This window comes from Eutrema salsugineum, unplaced genomic scaffold (assembly GCF_000478725.1).
Source record: "Eutrema salsugineum unplaced genomic scaffold, Eutsalg1_0 scaffold_4, whole genome shotgun sequence".
Classification (NCBI taxonomy): Eukaryota; Viridiplantae; Streptophyta; class Magnoliopsida; order Brassicales; family Brassicaceae; genus Eutrema; species Eutrema salsugineum.
This window is the reverse complement of record NW_006256686.1, coordinates 8,714,411-8,728,742: the sequence shown is the minus strand read 5'-3', so window position 1 is coordinate 8,728,742 and position 14,332 is coordinate 8,714,411. Positions and strand designations below refer to the sequence as shown.

General features: G+C 38.9%; 1 pseudogene; it reads left to right on the top strand.

Annotated features, from left to right (window-relative positions):
* Positions 1 to 1,598: 1,598 nt before the first annotated feature.
* LOC18014075 lies at positions 1,599 to 13,282 on the top strand (annotated as a pseudogene).
* The last annotated feature ends 1,050 nt before the right edge of the window (positions 13,283 to 14,332 follow it).

Genomic DNA, 14,332 nt, shown 5'->3' with positions numbered 1-14,332 from the left:
CTAATTTATTACATGTTAATACTATTTTTATTAAATAGTAATTGATTATTATGTTATATTTTTTAAGTTATCTTCTTGGTATGCTAGCTTACAAGCAGTGGAAGAACTTAAAAAAAAAATTACATGAGTTAAAATTATAAAACAAATTAAAATAATATTTACTATAACATAAAATACAACACATATATCATTCCGTAGAGATAATTAGTGGTTTAAACATAAGTTAAGGATGACAATAAATTTCTTAAATCAACTTTAATATACACTAAAAAGTAATTGAATAGTTTACTGACAGACAATAAAATGCTATTAAGTATAATTTGTACTCATTAAAACAGTAAAAGAAGGAGAATAGTTTTGACTTTTTTGGTTTTTTATGCCAATATAAAATTATTTAGAAGTTAGCACACATAATATGTTACTTGACAAAATCCTGCTATTTACAAATTTAAGATAAAATTGACCAAAATTTATATTTAATACATCTATCTTTGTGTTTGAAATTAGTTTCAAATTTTATTTTATATTCATTTATTGTCTTAGTTTAAAATATATAAAAGCAAAAATTATGTTTATTAATTTGTTGTTTAATTTAGAATAAATCAGAAATTTGTGTTGATTAAACTAGCTAAGGAAAGATAATATTTTTTTACTTCATTAATTTCTTTCATAAATGCATACATAACGAGGATGCAAGTGATGTGAAAAAACTTATTTTTTTGACTGAAAAAGTGATGTATAGTATTTTATCTTCGCGTCAATACTAATACTAATTAAGTACTATTAGTTTGTTACATTTCAGGTTGATTTTGGTATACAAAAATGTTAAGCATTCGACAAAATAATATATTTTTATAACGGCACACACACATATATATATATATATATTTAACAAGACCGTTGAAACCTCAAAAACTAAACATAAATTCTGAGATTAAAACTGAAGTAATTTCAAGAAATTTATTACAATTACAAATACACATAAATATAATTGTTTGAATAGCATTTAAAAATTACTTACGCATAGCATGGATGCAAAATCTAGTAGATAAAGTATAAAACTTAAACCAAAGTGGAACAGGTTTTTTTTTGGGTTTTAAAGTGGAACTAGGTTGAAACCTCTCACTTGAAGACTGACGCCCTTTAGATAGATCTAAGAAGCATCGGTGTAAAAAGTCAACGACCACTTGAAAGTCATCTCTCTCCCTGTTTGAACATTATGTGACTACTGACTACTCAAGTTGGTTGCTATTAAAAGACTATAAATCCTATAATTGATAGGTTCTCTATAGTGATTAAGACAAGTTGCACATCTTCTGACCAAAAGACTTGCAAATAAGTAATAACAATTGTATTTCCCACTAGAAAACATATTATACTAAATGTGTTAAATTTTATTTTTGTGGGAACGAAGACATGTATTCACGTTTTCAAAGGACTGACTTGGCACTTGTGTTGGTCTTTTGCTTAAAATGTCCAACATAGTTTTGTGCTCCTTGCTAATAATTTATAAACTTCATTCATAGTTCAGAACTTTCTAATTTTGATCTTAAAAAAAACTCTCTAATTTTTTTCTTTTTTTAGGAAAATAAGAGAATATGGAAAATTCACATGGGCTTTTGTTGGTTGCACTTATAACAACGTTTGCTGTAGTTCAATTTGTTCAAGCGCAGGATCCAGAAGGTATGTATCCACATTTACTTGTTATTGTTTGTAGCGTAGTTTTTAGAAGAGAATACTTGTCACTTTTGGCATTCCGATCCTATGATCATCTTACTTCAGAAAAACAGAAGGAAAGCTGATACGATCCTCCTAAGAAAATTGCACTTGCTTGTTTGGTAGCGGTTGATAAACTCGGCCAGATCGGTTTGATCGGAGAGATACTAAGGGGTGAGAGGTTGCCTCGAAGATCCTTAGGCCCAACTCGCGAGAAACAGAAACTGATCAAGGGATGGAAACACCAAGTATTGATCTCGCGGGTCAAGGATGAACAGGCGTGAGACTTGGTCTCTAAAATCCTGTTGCCCCAAAACTAAGTTGAACGAAATCGAAACAAGATGTAAGGAAGGCTGCGTCGAATCCTATGGACTGAATCCGATAAACCAAAAATAAACTTTCAAGGCTAACCACCTAAGAAAGGAAAACTCAGAAAGAACAAGAGAAAGTCTCGAAATTTTTATTGATATGAGTGAATGAGAAAATACAAGGGGGTTCGGCTCTTTATATAGAGTCTCATAAGAAGTGCAAAAGACAGAAATAATAAATAGATGCATTGAATACGATAAAGGACCACTCGGCTTCCTTAGATGTCCGTTTCACTTCTCTTGCGCGAATGGCCTTTCAACTTCTTTGTAACGACTTTAACTAATTCGGATAAGGAAAAGATGTGGGCCTTAACCTCATTAAAATCCCATCCAGTAAACCCAGTGGGACAAACCTGGATGCAAGGAAAAAGAGTATTAAGGGGCCACACCGTCCGAATAAGCTAAGAGTGTTACAGCTCGGTCGCTTAGTGTGGCGTCAGCGAACTTAGCCATTAGTTCGGTGTATAACCTCCAAATGACCACGGACAGCTTCTTAGCTCGGGACCGTGTAATTGGACCGGTGAGCTCGGTCAATTCTGGACTTGGGACGCTCACCTCGGCCAGCTTTCCTTCCTGAACCTCCATCTCGCTTAGCTCGGCCCTTTGGTCGTGATTTCCGGTCTCGACTAGTCCTCCGGCCTGACCCTCAGCTCGCACCTCGTCCATGCTCGTATCATTCCCTCCCTCTTGAAAAGGACTTGTCCTCAAGTCTGGTCCATCTGGAAGAAAGGGAACTAAGTCAGAAACATTAAAGCTTGAACTGACCGTATACTTACCTCGGAGGTCGATCTGGTAGGCATTGTTATTGATGCGGTTCAAGACCGTGAATGGTCCATCGACTCGGGGTAACAGCTTGGACTTCCGTTCCTCAGGAAATCTTTCCTTCCTTAGATAAATCCAAACTTGGTCGCCGGGCTCGAAGGTTCTTTTGCTTCTTCCTTTGTTTGCTTTTCTTTGAAATTGCTCGGTTTTCCTTTGAATGTTCTCCTTGGCTTTCTCGTGCATCTGTTTGACCAGTTCAGCCTTTTTCTTGCCATCTAGATTAAGTATTTCACTCATAGGCAAAGGGGTTAGATCAAGTGGGGTAAGCGGATTAAACCCATACACAAGTTGAAAAGGAGAAAACATTGTAGTTGAATGAACCGAATGGTTATAAGCAAACTCAACGTGTGGCAAGCAATCTTCCCAAGTTCTAAGATTCTTTTTAATCACAGATCGCAACAAGGCTGACAAAGTTCGATTAACTACTTCAGTTTGTCCATCAGTTTGAGGGTGACAAGTAGTTGAAAAGCAAAGTTTAGTTCCAAGTTTTGACCATAGGGTTTTCCAAAAATAACTAAGGAACTTAGTGTCCCGATCTGAAACAATGGTTCTAGGAACCCCATGCAATCGGACTATTTCCCTAAAGAACAGGTCAGCCACATTTGATGCATCATCGGTCTTATGGCATGGAATGAAATGAGCCATCTTAGAAAACCTATCTACAACCACAAAGACCGAATCTCTACCTCTCCTAGTGCGTGGCAATCCTAACACAAAGTCCATGGAGATGTCTGTCCAAGGCTCACTAGGGATCGGAAGGGGAGTGTACATACCTGGGCCTTGGCTTCGGGTTTTGGCCATCTTGCAGACCGTACAACGGCTACAAATTCGCTCCACATCGCGTCTTAGGTGCGGCCAGAAGAAGTGGTCTTGCACCACACTTAGAGTCTTAGCTACTCCGAAGTGCCCCATCAGTCCTCTTCCATGTGCTTCCCTAACAAGTAAATCACGAAGAGATGTGTTAGGTATGCATAACCGATTTTCATAGAAAAGATAGCCATCACTTTGGTAGTATTTGCCATGGGCAAATTTGGAACTGGCTCGGTAGACGTCCTGGAAGTCTGGATCAGTGAGGTAGGCATCCTTCATCAGTTCAAACCCTAACACCTTCGCATCCAAAGTGGAAATCAAGGCATGTCGTCGAGACAAAGCATCGGCCACCACGTTCTCTTTACCCTGCTTGTACTGAATGACGTATGGAAAAGTCTCGATGAATTCCATCCATCTGGTATGCCTCTTGTTAAGCTTTTGTTGCCCCTTTAAATGTTTGAGCGACTGGTGATCCGTATGAATGACGAACTCCTTAGGCCACAGGTAATGTTGCCAGGTTTGTAAGGCTCGGACCAACGCGTACAGTTCTTTATCGTAGGTTGGGTAGTTCAAAGTTGCTCCTCCTAGCTTCTCACTGAAGAAAGCCACGGGTTTCTTTTCTTGCATCAGCACGGCTCCAATCCCAACCCCTGAGGCATCGCACTCGATCTCAAAGGTCTTGAGAAAGTCAGGTAGCACTAGTAAGGGCGCATGGGTTAGCTTGTGTTTCAAGAGCTGAAAGGCTTCCTCCTGCGGTTGCTCCCACTTGAACCCGACCTCCTTTTTAATGATCTCGGTCAAAGGCGCGGCTATCGTGCTGAAGTTCTGGACAAAACGACGATAGAAGCCAACTAGTCCATGAAAGCTCCGGACTTCTCCAACAGTCTTTGGGCTCGGCCAATCCTGGATTGCTTTGATCTTCTCTTCATCGACCTGAATTCCCTGCGAACTCACAACAAAACCTAAAAAGACAACGTGATCCGCACAAAAAGTACATTTCTTAAGGTTTCCAAAAAGTCGTTCATGTCTAAGCACATCTAACACCTTTTTCAAATGCAGCACATGTTTATCTAAGGTCTTGCTGTAAATTAAGATATCATCGAAGTAAACTACCACGAAAACACCTATGAACGACCTAAGAACATGATTCATCAATCGCATGAATGTGCTAGGTGCATTAGTGAGTCCAAAAGGCATAACAAGCCACTCGTAAAGACCATGCTTAGTTTTAAAAGCCGTTTTCCATTCATCACCTTCTTTCATCCTAATCTGGTGATAGCCACTTTTTAAATCAACTTTAGAAAAGATGCATGCACCATGAAGCTCATCTAACATATCGTCTAGCCTAGGTATAGGATGGCGATACTTAACCGTTATGTTGTTGATGGCTAGGCAGTCAACACACATCCTCCAAGTTCCATCCTTCTTGGGCACTAGTAAAACCGGTACGGCACATGGACTCATGCTCTCGCGAATGTAACCCTTGGCCAGAAGTTCATCCACCTGTCTTTGAAGCTCCTTGGTTTCAACGGGATTAGTACGGTAGGCGGGTCGGTTAGGAAGGGTAGCTCCGGGCACAAAGTAGATCTGGTGCTCAATCCCTCGAAGGGGTGGTAAGCCACCTGGGTCGTCTTCTGGAAAGACATCAGCAAAATCCTGCAAAACATGAGAGATTCTGCTCGGTAAAACCGGCTCAGGGTTAGTATGGCTAGCCAAAGCTTCTTTAAAAATGAGAAGGATAAAAGGTTGCTTTGTAGCCAAGGCATATTTCACCTCGCTAGGCCTCACAAGAAAAGACTCTTTGCTCACGGGATTTCCCTCATAGGCCATTTCTAGGTTTTTCTCAGACTCTCTTTTTTGAAGTGAAGTGTTTTGGGATTCGCTCATAATACCTTTACCCTTAGAGTTCTGTTCCAGCTTAACTTGATCGAGATAGACTTCATGTGGTGACAAAGATGCTAAGACGATCTTGCGACCTTGGTGCTCAAAGGAATGCTTGTTGGAGAACCCATCATGGATCGCTTTCTTGTCGAACTGCCATGGCCGTCCTAGAAGTAGATGACCGGCCTCCATAGGTAAAACGTCACAAACGACCTTGTCCTCATATCGTCCAATGGTGATTGGCACTGTGACCTGCTTGGTGACCTTGAGTTGCCTCTGGTTGTTAAGCCATCGTAGATTGTAAGGATGAGGGTGTTTACGGGTCCCCAATCCCAACTTTTCAACCATACTAGTACTAGCCACGTTGGTGCAGCTTCCTCCGTCAATAATCAGGCTGCACACCTTTCCTTGGACCAGGCACCGCGTGTGGAACAAATTTTCCCTCTGGTCTTCCTCCTTGGTCCGTTCTTGTGCTATGAGAACACGCCGAGCTACAAGTAACTCTCCGGACACAGCTCGCTCCTCGGTCTCCTCTTCATCGTAGACCGGCTCGGTTTCCTCCTCGTGATCGGATATGATCTCTCCGGTGTCGAGCATGAGCATAGCCCTCTGATTCGGACACTTATTGGCATAGTGCCCCTTTCCCCGACACTTGAAACACTCGATGTCCCACGTCCTGGATGAGCTGGCCTCGGTCTTGCCTGTGTTCTGGTTTGGTTTTGAATCCGTCCTCGGTTGAGTGTTAGATCGTGAGGGGTAAATTGACTTGTCGTCTCGGTAGCTTGGTCGAGAACTGGCTCCAGGGGTAAATCGATTGGTTCCCTTTCGCTTGAGTTGTTGCTCCACCAAAATCGCCTTGTGTAGCATCTCGGCCATATCGTTATACTCCTGTAGCTCCATTCGGTCCTGTAAGTCACGATTCAGGCCACTTAAAAATCTGGCCATGGTCGCGTCCTCTGGCTCGAATACGTCGGCCTTAAGCATTAATCGCTCCATTTCCTGATGATAGTCCTCTATGGACTTAGTTCCTTGCGTAAGCCTCCTAAGCTTGGTATGTAACTCCCGGTAGTAGTGAGAAGGTACAAACCGTTGCCGCATAAAAGTGGCCATCTCGTCCCACGTTTCCACTGGCCGTTCACCGTTCCTATGTCGGCTGATCATGATCTGGTCCCACCAGTCTATGGCATAGCCATTGAACTCGGAGGCCGCCAAGTTGATCTTCTTCCTCTCCGACAGATCCTGGCAGTTGAACACGATGTCCACCTTCTTTTCCCATTCTAGGAAAGCATCCGGGTCATTCTTTCCGTAGAAGGGTGGAATCCGTAGCTTCATACCTCCTAGATCGTTATCGTTACGACCTCGAGCCGGTTCGGCTTCTCTTCGTTCATGGATGGGTCGCTGAGGTCGTCCTCCTTCACGTCGGAAGTCTCGGCCTGGGAAATTATTGCCTCGGTCGCGGTCTAATCCAGCTCGACCTCGGTGTGCACCACGGTTTCCTCGCGGCCTGACTCGACTACTTCCGGAAGAGTGGTTATCTGCGTAGAAGGGGTTTTCGATCTCCTGTTCGAAGTTCCGGTCTCGGCGGATATGCATAGGCTCCTCACGGTTTTGATCATTGGCCTCCTCGGGCCTTGGCTGGACTTCTAGTCGATCCATCCTTTGGCTCATACGCTCCATCAATTCGGTTAACTGGTTAAGTTTGGCCTCCATTTCTCGGGGAGTATACCAGCGAACGTGATTTCCTTCTTTGAACGTGTAGAACTCGCAATCGTCCAACGAGTAGTCAGATGACATGCACGTACCTCGCAAAAAAAAAACAAACACGTTAGTAAAAATCCTTTCTAGTGTTTCTCTCTTTGATTCACTCACTCTCTTATTAATCTCACAAACCCACACAAGATTTTCTTCCGGTTCTAAAGGAGTTAATCGATTCACGATGATTGCGTTTAGGTTCCCTTGGTTTATCAAATGTTTGAAGGAGAAGAATAAGAATAGATAGATAGAAAAGAATACGATTTCCTCTTTTTTTTTTTTTTTTTTTGACTTTTGAAATTCCTCTTTTTTTTTTTTTTAATTGGACTTTTCGATTTCTTTTTTTTTTTTATAACGGAAATATAAGAAGAAAGGGATGAGAAAAGGCGGAAGTTAAAGAGATAGATAGACACTACCGAGTAAGCAAGTGGGCTCTGATACCACTTGATACGATCCTCCCAAGGAAATTGCACTTGCTCGTTTGGTAGGGGTTGATAAACTCGGCCAGATCGGTTTGATCGGAGAGATGCTAAGGGGTGAGGGGTTGCCTCGAAGATCCTTAGGCCCAACTCGCGAGAAACAGAAACTGATCAAGGGATGGAAACACCAAGTATTGATCTCGCGGGTCAAGGATGAACAGGCGTGAGACTTGGTCTCTAAAATCCTGTTGCCCCAAAACTAAGTTGAACGAAATCGAAACAAGATGTAAGGAAGGCTGCGTCGAATCCTATGGACTGAATCCGATAAACCAAAAATAAACTTTCAAGGCTAACCACCTAAGAAAGGAAAACTCAGAAAGAACAAGAGAAAGTCTCGAAATTTTTATTGATATGAGTGAATGAGAAAATACAAGGGGGTTCGGCTCTTTATATAGAGTCTCATAAGAAGTGCAAAAGACAGAAATAATAAATAGATGCATTGAATACGATAAAGGACCACTCGGCTTCCTCGGATGTCCGTTTCACTTCTCTTGCGCGAATGGCCTTTCAACTTCTTTGTAACGACTTTAACTAATTCGGATAAGAAAAAGATGTGGGCCTTAACCTCATTAAAATCCCATCCAGTAAATCCAGTGGGACAAACCTGGATGCAAGGAAAAAGAGTATTAAGGGGCCACACCGTCCGAATAAGCTAAGAGTGTTACAGCACTCTTACAGCTCGGTCGCTTAGTGTGGCGTCAGCGAACTTAGCCATTAGTTCGGTGTATAACCTCCAAATGACCATGGACAGCTTCTTAGCTCGGGACCGTGTAATTGGACCGGTGAGCTCGGTCAATTCTGGACTTGGGACGCTCACCTCGGCCAGCTTTCCTTCCTGAACCTCCATCTCGCTTAGCTCGGCCCTTTGGTCGTGATTTCCGGTCTCGACTAGTCCTCCGGCCTGACACTCAGCTCGCACCTCGTCCATGCTCGTATCAAAAGCTTTGTAAGTCTTTTGGTCAGAACGGTAATAGGATCATATTGATGGAGGAAAGGTTTTATACCTTGAAAGGAATTGTATTTTGACGCATAAAAGTTATTTTCAAGTAAAAAAAAAAAAACTTGATTAGTATATCAATTGTATATCAGAAACGAAATAGCTGAATAACAAAATAGCTGAATAGCAAATAACAAAAAAATCATAATCAATAAGATTAAAAAAAAACATAAAACTGAATAAACTTAAAACGCCAAAACTACTGTTTATTAGATAAATAAAGTTTTGTATGAAGTAGTTTTAAATTAAAAACATGCAGAATGTATTGACATGTTAATTTTCATTTTTATCATTTCATATTTATTATTGATAATGGTATGTATATGGTGGAGTCATGTTTTCAAAATGTGAAAGAGTAAAAAGACTACATACCTTCCAAGCCCAGAGAATTGTGTGGAATCTTTCATAACTCTTACTTTTGATGATCTGGTTTAATCATAACAGGGTTCATCAGCTTGGATTGCGGGTTACCCCCGAATGAACATTCTCCATATTTCGAGCCTCTTACTGGACTACAGTACTCATCAGATTCAAACTTTGTCCAAACTGGCAAAATTGGTAGGATTCAAAGAAGTCTTGAGGGAGGTTACCTAAAGCACCAAACAAAACAACTCTGAGATACTTTCCAGACGGAATACGCAACTGTTACAATATTACGGTGAAGCAGGGGACCAACTATTTGATCAGAGCTAGAGCAATATATGGGAATTACGATGGTTTAAATATTCCTCCAAGATTTGACTTGTACATAGGCCCTAATTTTTGGGCAACAATAGACATTAACAAATACGTAAATGGTACAAGGGAGGAGATATCTCACATCCCAAGATCAAACATTTTGGACCTGTGCCTTGTCAAGACAGATGGCTCGACGCCATTTATGTCCACCATCGATATAAGGCCACTACCAAATAACAGTTACATCACCACAGCGGGTTCGTTGAAGCTGTTTTCGCGGTATTATTTTAGCAATTCAAGATTCGCTATACGGTGAGTGTTCTTTTATAAAAAATGATCTAAGGCATTTTGATTCAATCATTTTTGTGATATAAGTCTACTGTGGCAAAGAATAGGTACCCGGATGATGTTTATGATAGAATATGGAACTCATACATTCAGTCTGACTGGAAGCAAATATCCACCAGTCTTACGGTGAACATTTCCAATAGTTTCCGTCTTCCTCAGGATGCTCTCAAAACCGCTGCAACACCTGCGAATGCAAGTGCGCCATTGATAGATCTTGAGTTTCCCGAATCATCTAATGCTAAAGTTTACATTTACCTCCACTTTGCTGAGCTTCAAGTCTTGCGGGTCAATGAGACTAGAGAGTTCGACATTTCTTTGAATGGAGTGTCCATCAACGACTCTTACAGTCCTTTATATCTTCAGTCCGACACGGTACGCAACCCGTTTCCAGTTCTTTGCGAAGACCGAACATGCATCATAAAGCTGTCGAAATCTGGGAAGTCTACTCACCCACCTCTGCTTAACGCCATTGAAGGTTTCACGGTTGCCGATTTTCGCCAGGCTGAAACAGAAGACAATGATGGTACGTATGTACATTTTGTAATGCATGTTTTTTTAAAACGACTTTTTTTTTCTAGACCGAAACTCTCATATATCCAATGATTCAAAAACCGGACTGGACCTCGAACCGGATGTGCCTATCACCAAAAGGTTGGACTGGGTTTTCTTTTGATTAGTGACAAATATATTTAAAATATAAAAAATGTAATAGATCATGGTTGTATGAATGAAAAACAAAAATTGGTTTTTAATCTACTCGACTAGGGCCGGTTTCCGTTTTTGGCTGGGTTTTTAAATGGATTCTCTTGGGTCAACTACTATCTTAGTTTTTCATGAAACTCAAACCGGACGGGTTATTGGTTTATGGTTCAACGGGTCGGTCCGGTCTTGTTTTAGAATCATTGCATACATCTCTTTCTCCCAAACGGGAACCGAGCTAGAGAATTCAAGGGCACACAATCTTTGGAGAGCCCAAGAACTTGCTACTATCCCAATAACCACTTTGGTGTAATGCTTAATTTTGTTGATTTCAAATTTCTTTAACATATCGTTCAAATTTATGGCAGTGGTTGCTATTAAAGGCATCAAAGCTGCTTATGGATTGAGTAGAATCTCATGGCAAGGTGATCCATGTGTTCCTAGGAATTTTTTGTGGGATGGTCTAAATTGTAGTGACACAGATGCGTCTACACCACCAAGAATCACTTCCTTGTGAGATTGTTTTTATTTATTTATAGAAAACACGCCTTCTCTAATACCATGTTTACACTTGTTTTAATTTTATATCTTCACATGTAAACAGAAATTTGTCGTCAAGCGGATTAACGGGAACCATATATGCTGGATTTCAATTTCTAACCCATCTAGAAAAGCTGTAAGTATGATCATTGTTGCCTCTGAGGTAAAAATCTCTTACATAGCAATTTTCAATGAATTCTGATGGCTTCCACATCTCAGTGACTTGTCAAATAACAGTTTGACTGGAGAAGTTCCTGGATTTCTAGCTAACATAAAATCATTGTTGATCATGTAAGTTTCTTACCATGTTTTGGTCTATATATAATGATCACTGGGATCAATTTCACCAGTCTATGAATACTTCCACTATTTAAATAGAAACTTGAGCAAAAACGATCTGAAAGGTCCAATACCACAAGCACTTCGCAATAGAGAAAAAGAAGGGCCGAAGTTACTGTAAGAAAAATTAACTCCACCCACCTACACACATTTCATTTAAAAACCCATTTCTTTGTGCATTCAGATTCCTATACGATCGATTCCATTTTTTGTAGGGTTGATGATGGATGTCCACCTGGTTCATGTGTCACAAAGAAGAAGTTCCCAGTGAAGATTGTTGCACTAGTTGCTTCAGCGGTGATTTTGGTCCTCGTAGTGATATTGGTACTCGATTTTGTTATCAGATAGAAAAAGACACCAAGTAATGTGGAAGGTGCATGCAGAGACTCATGATCAAATCAAACAAACTATTATATATTACTAGGTGTACGTGATATATATCATTCTTTTACTAACTTTTTCTCTGTACAGCTACTCCAGATATTACACCACGAGTGGATTTCACTCCTACTAGTATATTAGAGAAACCAATCGAGACAAAAAAGATAAGGTTTAGCCATGCAGAGGTTATTCAAATGACTAACAACTTCGAAAGAGCCTTAGGTGAAGGTGGGTTTGGCGTCGTCTATCATGGTTATCTAAACGGTTTAGAGCAAGTAGCTGTTAAAGTACTTTCTGAATCATCATCACAAGGCTATAAACACTTCAAAGCAGAGGTATGAAATGTTTTAAGTCTTTGCAAAGATGCTTGAAAAAAAAGTTATATTAAATATCTTTAGGAATCAATGTGTGAATTTTTACTTGTTGGTTAGGTTGAACTTCTTATGAGGGTTCACCACATAAATTTGGTTAACCTCGTCGGGTATTGCGATGAACGAAATCACTTGGCTCTCATCTACGAGTACATGCCCAATGGAGACTTAAAACATCATTTGTCAGGTGAAAGATATACATACCAGTAGCATTTTCATTTATTAACATTATTACAAAATATCATATGATAATTAATTGAGAGGATCAACTTTAGGAAAAAACGGTGGCTCTGTATTAAATTGGAGTACTCGACTGCGGATAGCTGTCGACGCCGCACTAGGTTTTTAAAAACTCTGACCCATTTCAGTCACTTGCTTGGTTCATACGTAAGTGTAGATATGATTTAAGAAGGTATTTTCTAACTGTTTATACTTTATAGGATTGGAATACTTAGATATTGGATGTCGACCATCAATGGTGCATAGAGATGTCAAAAGTACGAACATATTACTGAGCAAGCAATTCTCAGGCAAAATTGAAGATTTTGGTCTTTCAAGATCTTTCCAACTCGGAGATGAATCTCATGTTTCATCCGTTATTGCTGGTACTCCTGGATATTTGGATCCCGAGTAAGTATTATTAGACCATCCCTGAATTTCCAGATTTGCGTTCACATTCATCTTGGTTGATTAAATATATACACGTGTATCTCATTCCATGTTTTTGCCTTGCTAGATACTACAGAACAGGTCGTTTGGCAGAAATGAGTGATGTCTACAGTTTCGGGATTGTATTATTGGAGATAATTATAGGATTGGACGACATTTATGCTTAATAGAGGAGATATAACCAGAATCATGGATCCTAAGCTTCATGGTGATTACAACTCTCGTTCTGTATGGAGAGCTATTGAATTGGCTATGTTGTGTGCAAACCCTTCTTCAGAGAAACGACCAAGCATGTCCCAAGTTGTTATCGAACTAAAACAGTGTCTTGCTTCTGAAAACTCCACGAGAAGTAAGAATCAAGACACGGACTCTCATAATCCCTTTGAAATGAGCATGAGCTTTGACACCAAAGCTGTGCCTAGTGCAAGATGACAGTTTCAAAGAAGCCTTGTTTGTGTCGATCATGTATTTCTGCTTAAAAAGGATAGCTTAAGGAAGTGTACAAACTCTACTGATCGATCTCGTGCTCTCTCCTTTTGTTTTATATATTGTTGAAATGTTATATTTTTAAAAACAAAGAAAAAAAATTCGTACATGATTTGCAAAAAGCAGCAATGATCTCGTACTCTCATGTATATCATGACTGTTGTCTGGAATAGTTGGACCAAATAATTACAAACTAAATTTTATCCCGTACATCAGCAGTGGAATTTTGTTTTAATCATTGTATAGAATTTATGTTTTCTTTATGAATATAATTTTTTAATAAGTGATATATAAAAAAATTTGTGTTTAGATATATATATATATATATATTTTTAACCTTTTTTAGTATTATTAGCCATGATCATAAAATCATAATTTTAACTCGGTTATTTTATTAATCAAAAAAGATTTTTATTATAAAAGTATATTTCTAACTCGCTCATTTTATTAATCCGAGAAAGATCATGATTATGAAACCATAATTCTAAACCGTCCGTTTATATTACTTTATATATAAATATTTACTAATTTTGAAATAATTTTTTTCTAATATCTTGCATGCTTTGATAATTTAATCCGCATAAGATCATAATTATAAAAAAACTTAATTTGTTCCATCAAATTATTATATAATATTAATATTTATCTATTTTTAATATATTAAATTTTAATTTGATAGAATATAATTAAAAAAATATAATAAGATATTTGTTAATTATATGTGTTATTCTGAAAATTTTATTTAAATTTCAAATGTTAAATTAAATGTAACTTATAATTAAGGAAGTCTATTTAAATTAATATCTATAAACTATAGATATAACCTATATTTACGGAAAATTTTAGTTATTTAGATTAATATCTAATTTTCGGAATTAAATTTATATATATATAAAAATATTTTTTTAAAAATTTTTGGGAGTGTTTGGAAACAAACACTAAAATTGCTTCTGTTTTAATATAATAGATACTTCCTATAAAAATTTGCGCAGTTAC